Raw genomic sequence first — 6,749 nt, forward strand, 5'->3', positions numbered from 1 at the left:
TCGGATTTTCTTCCGTATGGCTGGGAAGACTTCCCTCTTTTCGGGATGGAATTGATTTAGCAAGTTGATCAATTTGAACCTCCAAATTATGGATGCTAGATGAGTGGTTTTTAATAAGCTGATCGAATTTATTTTCGATCCGTTTAAAACCATCGTCGTGATTACTTATTTTTCCACTGATAGCATCTATAAACTTGTCGATTTTAGAAGATAAAGTGCTAATCGTATCTCTTGACTGATTTTGATAATTAGTGGTACGATTTTGATTAGCACTAATATTATTGTTACTGTTATCTTTCCAGTTAAAGTTAGGATGATTCCTCCATCCAGAATTATAAGTATTAGAATAAGGATTATTAGTTTGGTTTTGCCCTTGGACAAAATTTACCTGTTCGATCTCACTCATATTTTCGTAGTCCATATCCGTTTGGATTGGATTACCATTGGTATCGCGCGGTGCCATAAATTGGTCAATTTTGTGCGATAAAGCAGAAAATTGGGCTTGTAGCATCGCGACTGGATCAAGTTCAACTATACCTTTAACTGACGATGAGGTTGAGGATGATGGTTTTGCTACCGGCATATGTCCACGTTCCGCGGGCCACATACTGCTGTTGATTGCCATTTTCTCCAAAAGTTCTCTCGCTTGGGCTGATGTTTTCTTCATAAATAACCCTCCCGATATAGCATCTAATGAACCCCTAGTTGTAGGATTCAGTCCATTGTAAAATGTTTGCATTAAAAGTTCAGCGGGTAATTGGTGGTGTGGGCATAAACGTTGAAGTTCTTTAAAACGTTCCCAAGTTTCATAAAGAGTCTCATTATCATTTTGAGAAAAAGATGTTAACTCCTTTATGACTCTTGCGGTTTTTGCTAAAGGAAAATATTTAGATAAAAACGCTTGGGCTAATTGTTCCCAAGTGGCAAAAGTTGCGGCTGGCATAGAAGTTAACCATTCTTTGGCTCTATCCTTCAAAGTGAAAGGAAAGAGGCGAAGTTTGATTGCTTCTGCAGTCACATCTGGGATTTTAAAAGTGTCACAAATTTCTAGGAAATTTGTTAAATGGGTGTTAGGATTTTCGTTAGGTAACCCGTAAAATGTTACATTATTTTGCAACATATTAAGTAAAGCTGGCTTAATTTCAAACTGATTTGCGGTGATTCTGGGTCTAACGATACTATTGGTCACACCGGCCACACCTGGCCTAGCGTATTCCATAAGTGTAGGTGGGTCTGCCATTTTTTCTGGCTCGGTATGTGTTTTTACTGGGGTCTTATTTTTGTTTTTCTTATTTTTCTTGTTCTTCCTAATGGTTTTCTCAATTTCTAGGTCTATAGGGTCTGGTGCAATGCCTAAATTTCGAGAACTGCGCATGAACCTGAAATCTTGCACGAACCGAAACTACCTACAAAACAGAATTTGATAAAAAAAATAAATTAGTATATGAAAACTTTTAAATTATAAAAGTTAGAATAAATATGTTTAAACCTAGATTCGAAATAAAACACGAAAAATTTAAAATTTTGTCAAAAATTTTGGCGTTCCCCGGCAACGGCGCCAAAAACTTGTTGAGCGATTTCCGCAAGTGCACGGTATACGCTTGTAGTAATAAAAGATATCGAACCCACATGGAACGCTTTTTAACTAAAACTTTATTTAATTCGGTTTAATCACGTGTTTAGGTTTAATAAAAGAAATACGTTTATTTAATTGAATAGGTTTTGGTAAATTAGGATTAGATAGAAAGATTATATCGAGTTTAGAGAACAATTCCGTTTTGGAATTTTGATTACAAAACAGATACTTCCGTAATTGGAATAAAATAGATCTTATTTTCATAAAGCAAAGTAAACAACTTTAACTTTGTGAGATTATGGACATGTAACAATATAGTAATTTACTCAATTAAATGGCTTCGAACCATAGAAATCCCTCTAGCGTAGAGACGATTCCTACCTTAATCAAACTAGTGTTTTACTTCTGATAAGCCGCGATTAGCGATCATGTCATCCATAAAAACTAAATTTGTTAAGTGTTCAACAAAGTTCTTATATGAATAAAATGGAATAGAACGTTTTAATAAAAACACCAATATATCATTTTGAAAATCATTTTGTCAGAACAACATCAAAATAACAACAGTAAGAATATATTGAATAAAGAAGTATATCATTAATTGAAATGTGAATTTTCACAAGTTAACAGAGAAGTAGAAACTTGGATAGCATGGTAACGAAGACTTTGAGATCCGGGTCGTCAATCTTTCTCTCAAACTTCGTAGGCTTGTCAAACCATAGGCGCTTCAGCCGTCAATTCTTCTCGCTGGATCTTTGGAATAGAGACTGGTCTCGTCCACTATCAGAATGAAAACTAAAATAATACTGTGTTTGTAACTAATCTAAATACAATTCGTGTACAACACGATTGCTTACAGAAATGAACTCTAACTTTCTGATTCTTTTCTGAATCAGAAACTCAACATAACAACTCTCTTCTCTAATTTCTCTAACTTTTTCCCAACTTAACCAACCTTTTAATTCTGAAATGAATCACTTATTTATAGTTGTTGAAGGGTTGTAAATGATGGGTCGTGTCTGCTGGTGAAGGGTTGCTTTTATCCGAACGAACAGATGCGTTTTTCCGTTTTAAACATGTGTTTAGTGTGCAGGAAGGTTCGCTGTCGCGACTGAGATTCTGAAAATCTCAGTCGCGACAGGGGGTATAGGGGCGAGCTTTGAGACTTGATTTCCCCCGGTCTGCGCTCCGTAAGTCGCGACTGAGATTTTGAGAATCTCAGTCGCGACAGAGAGTTTTCCTCCCTGGCGTTCGACTGTTTTTCGTCCTCCTCGAGCGTTCTTCTGACTGTTATGCATTCTCGGTACGTTTTTTAGGTTTTTCCTCCATTTTAGCTCCGTTTTAGCTCCGTTTTCACTCCTATTTGGATTTTACCAAATATTTAGGTACCTTGCATCAAAGAAGTAAATAAAGACGTATTCCAAATGAATATAATTAACACGATTTCAATGTAAATTTAACGTATTTATATAGGATATTTTAGGTATATTTTGGGCTTAACACTATACCTTAGCCTTAATTTCCTTCAGCTGGCTATGCTGGCGAAATCTCCAGCACATCAATGGTTCAACACCAAAAGATGGCACACTACCTGCTGACCAATTACATCTTCCCAAAGATAAATTGCACCAGCTCAGCGACAAACTTTGAGCAATGCTTCATATGGCATATGCTGACCTTCACGGCCATCAACATGCCAGTATTCTTAATCGTCGGATTTCAAAGGAGTACTGGAACTCTAAGGCTGGGCTCACTCATCACCAAAATCCTCCTCGACCACCAAGTGGATCTATCAGAGGAAACTGAGGCCTAAGGATCTGAGATTACTACTGTTGCTTTATTTGCCTTAAAATTTGATCAGCTTATTGCTCCCAAGAAAGCAAGAGGTGCTGCTGATCAGAACACTGAAGGAACAGTGGTCAAGAAAGGCAGAAGAACTAAGGCCCCCGCTGACAGGAAGAGGAAAGCTGTGCAAAGCACCTCTAAGGGAACCATTCCTCCTCCAAAGAAACTGAGAGTTGTATCCAAAGGAACATATGCTCAGTCCCAGCAAGGTCAAGCTGAGCCCAAGTCAGCTGAGAAAAGACCTAGGCAAGATGTGCCCGAGGCAGAAGAAAGAGCAGACGCTGATGAGGAATCACTGAGTAAGAAACAAAAGAACTCTTCGGAGTTAAGTCCAATTGATGCTATACCTACTACCTTCTTCGTACCCATCAACTCTTATTATGCCCAGAGTCAAGGCGTTGACCCTGAGCGATAGAACGATGAAGTTGAACTGGATGATCAGTTCATTAACCAGCTAGAAGAAGAATTAGAGGAAGAAGAGCAGGATGATGAGCAAGAACAGGATGAAGAAGAAAGTGGTCAGGATGACACTGAGGAGACAGCTAGTGAAGAAGATGCTGAGCCATCTAACACTGAGCATACTGCAGAACAAGATGCTGAGTCATCTAATCCTGAGTTCACTATCGAAGAAGAAGCTGAATAAACAGAACAGCATTATGCTAATCAGGAAGAACCTTCTCATGGACGAAGAAGAAGACTTGTCAAGGCACATTCAACCACTATGTTTGACTTCACCAGTGCTTTACCTCAGCAAGGACCGACTAAAGATCCTAAGAGCATCAAGCTGAAGTTTTTCAGAAACCCTTCAACTGCACTCCCAGAGTCGACTGAAAAACAAGCCTCTGTTTCTCATCCACAGGAACAAGCCGCTCTAAATACTCCTGAAAAGTCAACCAACACCGAGCCCATTATCAACCCAGCTGCTGAATCTAGCCCTCTGCCGGCTAAGGACACTTCAGCTCCAGTCAGCACTGAACCTATCCAATCTTCAACATCAAGTCAGCTTCAGCCTGACACTGACTCCATCATCACTTCTGCCAATCAATCACTTCCCCAACCAACAAAGCAAGTGCAGACTGACCCACCAAGACCATTCACTAACTTCACTCCTCCTCCAACTGGTCATACTCAGGCCATTGAGCAAACTGATGAAGGCTCACTCAACTATCTCACTGCCACGGAGTCCAGTAGGAAGATCATCAACTCGGCTCAGGCCTTAATCCAAGCCCTTCATCAGACCTCCGAGATTGCTGCTGGTTCTGCTAATATTGAGTCCACTCAGCTCTCCCCAGTCACTCAACTTCTTAACGAGGTTCGAGGACTAAAAGACTTGCTGAGTGTCATGACATCTATCCAAGCCCAACAATTAAAGCAGGAGGCCATAACAAAGTTGGCTGAACTCCAGCTGACCATGGTTCAACATCTCAACTCCCTTCAGGGACAATTCGAAACCTTGTCAGCTGTGAATTCTGGATATGCAACTTCTGCCGAAGTTCAGCAACTTTTCACCCAGCTTAAGAGTGAGCAAGAAAAGACAAATGATCAAATTGCCTCTTACTCTCAATGCTCAGTAGAGTAGATTGGCGAAGCTGTTCATCTACTCAATCTGAACAAGGCTGAGATGGACACTGACCAGATGAAGCAAAATGAGATCCTTCAGTACACCCACAAAACCTTCACCCATGTACGCCACTCCAACATTCAGCGCCAGTACTATGACTCAGCTTTGCTGAAGATGTTCCATCAAGCTTATGCTGCACTGACTGATACACTCACTTGGATGGGTAAATCTAATGCATATGTATTAAGCATGCTCAGCGCTGCTACCATCGGTGTACCTCAGGAAGTTTTGGATGATGGTGTTGCTGTCTTCGATGGCATAAATGAAAGCACCGGCAAGCTGAAGGACATCTCAGCTCTCATTACTCAAGCCGTTCTAACAAGCTCCTTCAAGCCTCCTCCTCCTCCCGATGCTAACAAAACGGGGGAGAAAGAACAAGCTGGAAGAACTCAGCATGAGGCATCTGGAAGTAGTCAGGGAAGAAAGGGCAAAGCAACCCATAAGAAGAAATAGCTTTAGGATAGCTAGTTTCTAATTCTTCAGTATCTTTGATGTTATATCTTTGCCTTTGTATGCTACTGCCGTCAATTTAATACCATGCTTGCATCAACTACTTAACCTGCCTAAACCTTATGTGATGCTGAGTTATTACGTTTTATACTTTGCATCTTCAATTACATCAATTATAATGTTTGGTGATTGTATGCTGTGTGGATCAAATGTTAATAATGTCCTACAAAACTCATTGAACAACAGATAAACTCAGCGCTCTCTAATAGTTAGAACTTCCGCTTAGAACTGAGTTAATAGAATATGTTTCATAAGCTGACCTTTATCTAAAAACTGACTTCAGATTTACTTGAACTTTAAAAAGTTTTGAACAAAACTAAGTCAATAGCTCATCCCTTACGGGGGAGTTTGTTAAGTAATAAAATGTCAACTATCATGGGGGAGCTCAACACTGAGTTCTTCACTGAATAGTTTTGCCAACATCAAAATGGGGGAGTTTGTTGAAACACCTTTCCACATGATTTTGATTTGATAAAATTATTTAAGTATATGACCAAGAATATTCTGAACACACTAAGTTTAAATGCTTTGATTTATTATACTAATGTGTTTGTTCAATGTTGAGTTACTTGTTTATAAGACACAAACATTAAAAGGCTAAAGGCCCAAGAGAAAGTCAAAAGCCCAAGTCAAACAGATCAAAACCACTCGGCCCGTGTAAACAAAACGCTGTCGTTGTGAACAAAACGCAGCTCAGCATGAAGAAGGATCTGAAAGACTTTCTTTATCTACTTCGGAATGAAGCTGCTGAGTTGGACGACAAAGAGTACAAGACAGCAGCTGAGCAGAAACAACTTTGAGACAAAGTATTTCTACTTTGGGTAAAGTTCAAAAGACACAGAAAGCTGTCTAGAAGACTTTGCCATTAACGGCGAAACATTCTGTCTGTCTGACTAAAAGCTGACCGAGGACAGAAGATGCAATAATCTGATTGGCCAACGGCACTGAGCGTGTACTGAGTGACAACGACATATGGATGTTTTCCCTCCAACGGTTATTTCGAAATTCGAAATAACGGATGCCTCATGTGTCACTATAAATAGGCCCTTCAGTTGCTTCATTCGACGCAGATCTTCAACTAGCCATTACGCTGACCAAATTTACACTTGAAGTTCTGTGAGAAAAAGCAAAGCAAATACTTACACCAATTTCCAGATTATTGTGTAAAAGTCTAGAATGATTTCCAATCATCTAAAG

The 6,749-nt window shown here is 39.6% G+C and overlaps 1 non-coding gene across 1 annotated transcript; it reads left to right on the forward strand.

Annotated features, from left to right (window-relative positions):
* Positions 1-755: 755 nt before the first annotated feature.
* Positions 756-862, forward strand: LOC136210117 (small nucleolar RNA R71). The gene has a single exon (XR_010677824.1). It is a non-coding gene; the product is annotated as a small nucleolar RNA R71 (small nucleolar RNA).
* Positions 863-6,749: the final 5,887 nt, after the last annotated feature.

Source organism: Euphorbia lathyris, chromosome 10, assembly GCF_963576675.1.
Source record: "Euphorbia lathyris chromosome 10, ddEupLath1.1, whole genome shotgun sequence".
Lineage (NCBI taxonomy): Eukaryota > Viridiplantae > Streptophyta > Magnoliopsida > Malpighiales > Euphorbiaceae > Euphorbia > Euphorbia lathyris.